This window comes from Acomys minous, assembly GCF_964271855.1.
Source record: "Acomys minous genome assembly, chromosome: 8".
NCBI classification, from domain to species: Eukaryota; Metazoa; Chordata; class Mammalia; order Rodentia; family Muridae; genus Acomys; species Acomys minous.
This window is the reverse complement of record NC_140489.1, coordinates 19,510,758-19,520,034: the sequence shown is the minus strand read 5'-3', so window position 1 is coordinate 19,520,034 and position 9,277 is coordinate 19,510,758. Positions and strand designations below refer to the sequence as shown.

The window sequence follows — 9,277 nt, the reverse complement described above, 5'->3', positions numbered from 1 at the left end:
CTGCTGAGACAAATCTTTAGCCTCAAAAAACTAATTTTAAATGTAGTTTAACTCAACATGTTTCCTGCACTAGAAAATGGTTTATTTTCTAAAATGGACTTAATCTTTTTTTTTTTTAATATTTTTCACAACAAGCCCTGTAATAACAAAGTAATCTCTGAGCTGATTTCTGGCCACATCATGACAAATTCTAAATCATCACCATCGAAATGAGCCCTCACCAGCTACACTTCAGTACGCCATTAATTGCTTCATTAAATTATAATTATTATTACTATTATGATTTTGGTTAAGGGATAGCAAAATTTTGTTCTCCTAAGTTGAGGCTGCAAATTGCACAGGGAAAGATGGACCCTTTAAGGAAGACAGTCTGCTGCTTCAGCGAGCAGTTTGCATTCCGCTCTGAGTTAGAGATGGTTACCAAGGAGACCGCTCAACGTCATCAATAGCCTTCTAGGGTTGGGAATCTACAGGGATCTCTGGAGATATGTGGAGAAAGAAGATGGAAGGATAAAAGGAAGGAGGGGCTGAGGGAAGGGTAGGTTTCTTCCTATTAGTACAGAACATCGTGATGGCTTCTTCTGTGGGTCAGCATGACTAAGTCACAATACCCAGATATTTAACCACACACTATTCTATATATTTCTATGAAGGTTTTAAATTTTTTTTAAGGCTGGGATAATATTTCAATTAGTCACTGAGTAAATGAGATTATAAGGTCCATGGCATCCTCAGGCCTTAACTGAGAGACACCAACCGCTAGCAGACTGCCTGTGGGCTCCAAATACAGCCGTAGCTCATTTCTGGTCTACCACCGTCTTTCTCTAGACTGTAGGCCCTCAGGCCCTCTGATTAAGTTGAAGGAAGAGAAAAGTTGGGCTTAGTTCTTGATGGATCTGCACGATGCACACTGGAAGAGGACTGCCTAGAAGTGGACAGGCAGCTACAGTGCTACAGCCACTTCTGGGACCTCCCTGGAGGGCAGGGCTGAAGAGAAGAAAGCTCTCAGCGAGCAAGGCTCTGAGAAGCGCACACAGTTGTTCACTTCACTTGGGAGGCCAGTCGCTAGAGATGCAATTGTATACTGGTTCACAGGCAGAGACAGCAGTTGGCTGGAAGGCCAGGGACTTGGAAAGAATATGTTTGGAAAATGGGTTGCAAAAAAGTCTGAGGAAGAGGTATGTGGACGGACTTCTTTGAATTGGAGAAAAAAGGGATAAGATTGAGGTGTAGCTTGGTTGGTTTAGCATGCACTAAGCCCTGGGCTCGATCCCCAGTGCTGCATAATCAAGCATGTATATACACTGTAATCCTAGCATTCAGGAGATAGAGGCAGAAGGTTTAGAAGTTCAAGGTTATCCCTGGGTACATAGCAAGTTTGAGTCTAGCCTGAGTTAGAGGAGAGGGTTGTGTGTGTGTGTGTGTGTGTGTGTGTGTGTGTGTGTTTTCTCACTAAAAGGTGAGTTTGACAGAGGAGTTTAAAAATCAAAGAGATGGAGTAGTCCACTGTGTGATTGTCAATCAATTTCTGTAGCCACCGCTGTCATCACCAACGGGACCATAACCTGGTGATTACAGCAGCAAGCATGGAAGTCATGCATAGGCTCATTGACATGGACTTGCACTCTCAAAGTTGATCTGGCCACAGCCTCTGCCAAGTGCCCAATCATGTAGCAGCGGAGGTCAATGCTGAACTCCATATGGCACCATCCCCAGGGGCATCATCTGGGTACCTGCTATCAACTTAGGTAGATTTGGCTACTGCCATAGAAGTGGCAGGGGATCGTCTCTTTGTCAGAATAGGAAATTGCTCTTAAAACAGGTATGACTTACGTCATGCAACACTTTTGTCCAAACTACAGAATTACCATCTACCGTTCTAGTATTTCAAGTAGTATTGTTTCTAATGGTGGAACTCACACACTGATTGCCTCATGTTTTCCATCATCCTGCCCCGGCTGGCTTGATAGAACAGTGGAGTGGCTTTTATTCTTGGCCTTTTGAGACCAGGTCTCAGATAGCCCAGTAGATGAGGCTTATACTTAATTTCAGATACTTCTTCCTTCACCTTTCAAATACTGGGATTAGAGGCATTGACCAACCATCCTGGATTGGGGAATGGCTTTTTTTTTTCTGAAACAGGGTCTCTCTGTGGAGCCTTGGCTGTTCTGGACTCACTTTGAAGACCAGGCTGGCCTCGAACTCACAGCGATCCACCTGCCTCTGCCTCCCGAGTGTTGGGATTAAAGGTGTGCACCACCATGCCTGGCTGGGGAATGGCCTTTTGAACACACAGTTTCTGTACCAGATGAGTGCCTTGCAGGGTTGGGCAAGGTTCCCCAGGAAGCAGGATGTGCCCTGAATCCACATCCAACTCACGCTGTTCCTTGAAGGGTGGAAATGGCAAGGGACACCAATCACTGGCATCCCTAAAGAACTTCATCAAGGCTCTGCTTTCCTTTTCTGTGCTGCCATGTTCTGCTGACTTCTAGTCAGTTCCGAAGAGAGGGGTGTTTCCACAGGCAACACAACGATGAACCCATTAAGCTGAAAGTTGAGTCTCTACCTTACTGCTTTGGACTCCTCGTGTGTAGAAGGAATTACTTGTGCCTTGGATGGATGCAACACTCGGCAATTAAAAAAAAAAAAAACAAACCTGTGGCCTGTAGCTAAGGCCAGAAATAGGTGGGACATCCAACAAACAGAAGGGATTATGGGACAGAGCCAGGTGTGTAAGATTCAGCCAGATGTGAAGAAGATGGACACATGCTGCCTGAGCTCAGGAACCAGCCGTGTGGCAGGATGTAGATTAGAATAAATAGATTATTTTAAGTTATGTGCTAGTCAGAGAAGAGCCTAGCTGTATGACTTAGGTATTTGTAAAATAATAATTGAGTCTTATGAGTCATTATTCCTGGAGCTAAGAGCATGAGAGAGAGAGAGAAAAAAAACCCTCTCTTTCCTACAACACTTGTGCTTCTGAATCAATTAAAATCAAAGGGAGGTGCTATGCTGGCTGGGATGATTGACAGATGTTGGTCACCAAAAGGACAATGGGCTGCTCCTCAACAACAGAGGGGAGGAAGAGCCTGTCAAGCGTGTGAGGCATCCCTCAGATATCTTTATATCACACTTAGTGATTAAAGTCACTAAAAAACTATCGTGACCCTAATCCAGCAGGAATACTAATAGCCCAGATACTGGGTCACCCTACCAGGAAAACAGGCATGAGCAGCTGGGGTCCTTTAAATTTCAGCATATCAAGGAGGAAAGGTAGGCCACATCCAAGGACTCTTGTTTTGTCTTTGGAAGAAAAGGTCATTGTGTTTCAGATATGTACAAGAGGGAAGGGGTGTGTGTGTGTGTGTGTGTGTGTGTGTGTGTGTGTGTGTGTGTGTGTGTGTGTGTCTCCATGTGTCATTGGTTCTGTTTCTTTGGAGCACTCTAAGATCAACACAACACAATATAGTATCATGCCACACTTCCGATATGAACCTGTCTTATATGTCTTTAGCTTCTTAAAAATACCATTACCTTGAAGAAAATATGCTGCAACTCAGAGCTCGAGGGCCAGGAGTGTTTCTGGTAGACATGGCAGATCAGCCAGGGGTGGCTGACCCTGGAAAGAGGCCTCTCACTGAAGGAGAGTCAAGATGGGCTTTTGATTTGAAACAAAGCAGGGGAGGGGCCTGATGCGTGCAGCCTTGCAGTGGGTAGAAGAGAGTGGAGCACCTGCACTGCAGAGCCCGGTTCTCCCACTATTCCTGCCAGCCAGGCAAGTGCATCCGATCCTTGTATCTGAAAACTAGACACTGAGAAAATACAGCACTCACCAAACAGCAGCCAGAGGCCTGGGCTGAGGGGGAGGATTCCAAACAGAAATTATCTCCAGAGCCTTAAGAATAGAACAGAGACTAAACAGTGATTGATAAGACCCAAGGACAGGTAAGAAATGTGGCTAATGCAGTTAGGTATATATTTTCTTTAGTAATTTGCTCTGTGGGGCTATCTTCTTTGCTTTTAATGTTTGTTATCTGTTTTAATAAAGAGATCTCTCCTTTGTAAAAAGAAATTATAATTAGGTTGTAAAATAAATTAATCTTTCGGCTAATCATACCTTTGGGAGATCTGGGTTTTTTTAGAAAGACTATAAAACTCTGATGTGAGAATTGTCACTATTTGGCAGCCATACCCTAATTGTATGCAAAGTGCTAATAGGAATTAAACAGTCTCTTCAGAGCAGAGCTTACAAGTTCAACCCCACAGAAAGAGGAAAGTACCAGGGAACCAGAACAACTCTTTAAAAACGTCCATACCAGATACAGCGTTGAGCCTCCTGACACTGCCGGGCAGCAACAGTCAGGATGCCCAAGCCAACAGGAGAGGCTACAACTCAATGGTTTTGAACTTTTTCAAGGATGACGACTCCCTCATAATATTTTCAAGCTTAAAGGAAGCCTCTATAAAGCATGAGCCCTAGCGTAGGATCTCGAAGGCATAAATGTCTAATGAGAAAAAGTTGCCAAGAATTTAGAAGTTGGAGCTGGAGAGATGGCTCAGCACCTGCTGCTTTTCCAGGAGACCTGAGTCCTGTTCCCAGTACCACATGGTTCATACTGTGATGGTGCGATGTGGTGGGAAACTAGCGTGTGGGGCCTGGTTGGAGGAAGCAAATCACTGGGGGTCTACTCTGCAAAAACAGATCTTGTTTCCTGCCCATTTCCATGACGTGAGCAATTCTCTTTCCCATTTACCTTACAGCAAGCCTGGGAAACAATGGACTCTGAGAAACTGAGTTTCTATTTAAAATTTGGATTTGTCAAGTATTTTGTCACAGTGGTGGAAAGTCTGACTACCATTGGGCATTGTTGCTGGGGAAGCTGCCTCCCTGAGTCTAGAGGTGAGGACCAACAACTTTCATTTCTAACAAGCTTTCAAGGGAGTGGTGATAATCCAGGGGCCGAACCTTGAAAACCACAGCCTTGGAGTAAAAAGCTTAAGTTCTTTTTTTACTTTTAGTGTGTGTGTGTGTGTGTGTGTGTGTGTGTGTGTGTGTGTGCACGCGTGCGCACACACACATGCATATACACAAATGAGTGCAGTGCCCACAGAGGCCACAAGGCAGCATCAGATCTTCTAGAGTTGGAGTTACAAGGCGGGAACCGCTTGACATGGGTGCTGGGAATGAAACTCCAGTCTTTTGAAAGAGCTACTAGTATTTGTAACTGCTGAACCAACTCTCCTGACCCCTAGATTTCTTAATATAACAATGCAGATCCTTCAGGGTCCAGATCCTGCTTATGTTTGGAATGTTGTTGCCTTCCTGGTATGCTCTTTACTCGTCATTTGTCTATTCACCCTAAGCTTAAGCATCACCTTCATTTCTCAGAGTGCCCTCCAGACAAAATTAATCCATCTGTCTTTCATGTTCCTGATGGAGTGTGTATCTGAGTCTTTGCAAGCCCTTTGTGTGCCCAGGGCTGCCTCGCCCGCTGTCTGTGTGCCCAGCGCTGCCTCGCCTGCTGTCTGTGCGCCCTGTGCGCCCAGATAGTCATCTTTATTAGTATCCCAGCTCTACCTCATTGTAGGTGCTGAATCAGCACTTCTGCACGCCTTAGACTCAGAATAAATAGCAAATGAATGGCTTTTTAAATGATACTGTCTCTAAGACAAAAACCCTGCATGTGTTCTGCTGGCTCACACCCCTAGAAGTAGGTTGTTGCCAGTGACTCAGAGTTCAAGATGGTGCTTGTAGCAAAGAAAGCAATCTGTTAACTGCTAGCAGCTATTTATGATTTTGATTTAAAATCACACACACACACACACACACACACACACACACACACACACACAATTCATATGAAAGTAAAGAAACATGCAAAGTTGGTCTTGGAAACTAAGACTAATAAGACAATAAACCAAAACTCTGTGTTTAAGAAATTCTATATGGTTCAGTGGAAATTGAAGATGGCGCCACATTCAACCCAGGAGTACGGCATCAAAGCAGGGACGCCAGTATGTTTGAAAGCTTTCCCAAATGCCTTTTACAAATATTACTGAGAAACTCCATGGAGAACAATCTATTGGATTATGATAATAAAAGATAGAAGGACTATAATATTTTTTTTTAGATTCTTCACAGAATCTAAGAAGTAAAGACAGAAAAGAGAGTCTATAAAATCACCCTAAGTTGTTGCAAGTAAAAAGTAGATTTGGGGGCTGGTGAGATGGCTCTGTGAATATAGACACATGCCACCAAACATGATGGATGACTCAAGTTCAGTCTCCATGACCCACACGGTGGAAAGTGAATACTGGCTCTCAGAAGGTGTCCTTGGCCTCCATATGTATACCATGGCCAATGTATGAATCCACATGTGGAATGCATTTATGAATGTGCATACACACAAACACACACACACACAAGACAGATGGGCAGATAGACAGATGATAATCAGATAGATGTACTAAAACTTTTAAAGTGGGCTTTATTCCTGAGCTTGGCATTGTTTATCATATGGCCACCTCTAGAAAAGCACAAATGAAAAGATACTAGCATAAATAAATAGCATTACATACAGTCTGCCATTTTATTATTGAATCCTACATGAGGCATATTTAGTTTCATTACTCATTATTAGGAGATTTTTTGTTTTGTTTTGTTTTGTTTTTGAGATAGGGTTTCTCTGTGGAGCCTTGGCTGTCCTGGACTCACTTTGTAGACCAGGCTGGCCTCAAACTCACAGCGATTCACCTGCCTCTGCCTCCCGAGTGCTGGGATTATAGGTGTGTGCCACCATGCCCGGCTTATTAGGAGATTTTAAAAAGTGAATGTCCATGGGTTTTTTCCCTACATATGTGTCTGCTCCACATGAGTGCCTGGTGCCCACAGAGGCCAGAAGAAGGCATAGAAACCCCTAGAACTGGAGTTAAAGATGCTTGTGAGCCAACTCGATGGTGCTAGAAACTGAACTCAGGTCCTTTGCAAGAGCTGCCCGTGCTTTTAACAGCCAAGTCATCTCTAGAATCTGTGAGAAGATTAAAAATATATATAGTTTCAAAGCTATAAGTTAAGGTCCCTGGTCTATAAATGCTATGGCCTGTCAGTTTCTTGTCCCTCCCTTACTTCATCTTTTCCTCCTCACTCTACCCTCCCCATTTCTTCTTTCCTTTTTTTTTCTTCTTTCCTTCATATATTCACACACATTTTGGTATGTGCACACACATCCCCCAACTCTTCAGTTGCTTACTTTGACTCCTGTAAGTTATTTTGTTAAATGATTCCTTCCCATTTTCTGATAATAGCTACAAAATTTTGCTTGGCCTTTCACTCTCTGTCATCAGACTCTGCGCTTTAGAATATACCTGGCCTTTCCAGATGCAGTGGCCCACATCTGTAACCCTACGGCATCATGGGAAGCGGAAGCTGAGGAATCGCCAGGATGCTGTCTGGGCAGGACAGCCTGGAGTATTTGGCATGACAACCAGGGACAGGAGAGGTCACGTGTTCGCTCGGGGCTCAGGGCTGCTCGAGATCAAGGACACCACCTCTATTATAATGAGCCTAAACTAGCACTGTCCCGTCCAGTAGATAGATACTAGCCACATATGTTGAAAGCAAGTAGAACACAATAAAATTTAAAACCCAGTTCCTCAATTGCACTAGCCTCATTCCCAAGGCTTAGTAGCCTCTGGTGGCAGGTGGCTGCCATATTAACAAGGGAAATAGAGGACATGTCCATTTCCATGGGAGGTTGCATGGTTGTGTGATTTTGTATTGCTGTATAGCACTTCCCAATAGGGAGGAGCGTGGGCACATTAGCGTTAGCTGGGAACCTTGCTGAGGACCTTACAAGGCTAAGCCCCTTTGAGGCTCAAGATCGCTCTCTCAAACCCGTAAGTTGTTGAATCCCCTTGACTCAATGACCAAGGAACTGCTTGCAGCTCCTAAAGCCATGTGACCATCTCTTCTTACAACGAGGAGGCCAGCAAGACACAAGCACGTTCTAACCTTCACCTTCCATTCAATGTCTTGCCTCCTGAGGTCAGGCCCACCCAATCCAAGGACATTGACTAGTGCTGCCCACACTCGATGGGGATTTGGGGTGAATGCCCCCAGGGGTGGAGATCTGAGGGGTTACCTTAGAATTTTGTTCACTGTAGACAGCACTGATATAGAAAGAATAAAAAGGTTAACCACATTAAGAAATGGAGAGTGCAAGGGGAGGGAGACTTGGGAGTAAGTATAAGCTCAAGGGCATGGGAGCTGTTGCTATTTAAATAATCTCTGACTTACCAGGGTCTGCGAGAGCTTTCTTGTCATTGAAGGCAGGCTTCGGTGTGGGTCAGGGCTTATGTATAGTCATTTCCCTCCAAAGGAAGCTGTGAGCTATTTTGTCCATGGCCAGAAAGGAGTATATATAAGGCCCTTACCACAAAGCAGTGGCGGGGATAACTCAGTGTTTGTCTTACAATGAAGGATTTCAATCCCCAGAATTTGAGTGTGTGTGTGTGTGTGTGTGTGTGTGTGTGTGTGTGTGTGTGTGTGTGTTTAAGCCAGGTGCAGTGGCGTGCATTTCTCATTTCTACACTGGGGACATGGAGACTGGTGGACCCCTATGGCTCACCTCACCAGCCAGCCAACCTAGTCTACTTAGCAAACTCCAAGCTAGTGAGAGATCCTGTCCCCAAGAGAAAGTAGCCTGAGGAATGACACCTGAGGGTGAACTCTGGTTTCCACACACTCACACACATGTGCACTCAAATCTACATGGACACACGCATGCACGAGGAAGAAGCACAAGAAGACATTAGACGGGCAAAGCTGACTGATTTCCCTCCGTTAGGAGCTGGCCAGGGGTGTCCGACCTTATGCTAGTCTGGCCCTTTATTACTTACAGGAACCAGTTTGCTGGCTTGAACCCTCTGGCTCCAGACTCAGGTCGCAAACAACTACAGAGCTTTTGTTTTGTTTTGTTTTCGAGACAGGGCTTCTCTGTGTAGCTGTCCTGGACTCACTTTGCAGACCAGGCTGACTTGCCTCTGCCTCCAGAGTGCTGGGATTAAAGGCGTGCGCCACCACGCCCGGCTACAACTACAGAGCTTTAATCCTTGGCTTTGGAAATGGGAATGGTCATATACTGTGGGGCACTGTCTACGACTTACAGTCCCTTTTGGCTGCTGCCATCTCCCACTGTGACTTGAACTGATTTTAGGGTAGTATGAGTAGGCAGAAACAAAACAAAACAAAGCAAAAAAAAAAAAAAAAAAAAACCAA

The 9,277-nt window shown here is 44.7% G+C and overlaps 1 long non-coding RNA gene across 1 annotated transcript; it reads left to right on the top strand.

The window, feature by feature from the left end:
• Positions 1–431: 431 nt before the first annotated feature.
• LOC311602991 lies at positions 432–7,622 on the top strand. The gene is made up of 3 exons (XR_014780910.1): positions 432–538; positions 4,762–4,900; positions 7,345–7,622. It is a non-coding gene; the product is annotated as an uncharacterized lncRNA (long non-coding RNA).
• The last annotated feature ends 1,655 nt before the right edge of the window (positions 7,623–9,277 follow it).